The sequence below is a fragment of the Neopelma chrysocephalum genome, unplaced genomic scaffold (assembly GCF_003984885.1).
Source record: "Neopelma chrysocephalum unplaced genomic scaffold, ASM398488v2 Primary Assembly neopelma1_63, whole genome shotgun sequence".
Classification (NCBI taxonomy): Eukaryota; Metazoa; Chordata; class Aves; order Passeriformes; family Pipridae; genus Neopelma; species Neopelma chrysocephalum.
In genome coordinates this window covers 15,880,470-15,881,369 of record NW_020897720.1, presented here as the reverse complement: position 1 = coordinate 15,881,369, position 900 = coordinate 15,880,470, and positions in this window count along the sequence as shown.

The following is a 900-nucleotide window of genomic DNA, read 5'->3' as shown; positions in this document are numbered from 1 at the left end:
CATGGGTGGTATTGTTCTGACATGCAAGATCATACTTGCCTGGCAGCAACCAGAAACTAAGATAATTAATTGTATAAGGTTAATAAATAAGCTGAAAGAGCCTGGATGTAGGCTATAGGTTGCTATAGGTTGCTTTGTTAGGTAAAGGGACATTTTAAATTCAAGAGAGAAGGAATAATTCGGTATATCTTTATATGTCATTCTCTAACCTACAAGAAAAAAAACAAACCAAAAATCACTGCTGCTGTCTAGAGGTGACATTCACAGTGCTTCCCTCCTTAACAGGGTTAGGCATTTTGCTAGACAGTTTGAAAATGCAAAGTAATGCTTCACCTCTCTCCAGGTAGCATGATATTGCACAGAGAATATTTGGGTAATGTTTATGAATCTCATAAAATGGACCACTTTCTTCTTTTCAATATTTACTGCAAAATCTGCAGTATGATTAAACCCGAGATTACTTAAGAAGGTGGTATACCCAAATGGTATTTAAAATATGAAATGGTAGAGCAAACACTCTGATACAAGTGAGCCACACAGTAATGAATATTGCTGGATTCTTATGCAGCTTAATATTTAACTTTGTATAAGAAAATGTGGCAAAGAGACAATGTATCACTGTACTGATATTTTTTTAATTCTGTATGTACCTGTCCAGCTATATGACGAGAAAATATTCATTAATTTACGAAGAACCTTGTAACCATCTCCTACATTTATCTTCTTATGCTCACCTCTGTGTCTCTGTTGCCATCTATGTATCTCTGTGAGCTTGAGTGTAGTCAGCAAAATCCCTGACAAAGTGCAACAAGTCCCAGCTCCCGGATGGTTCTGCAGTTTGGGGGCAGTTTTCCTGACATGGGTTCGAATGTGGTTCTGCAACTTTGGGGCAGTTTTGCT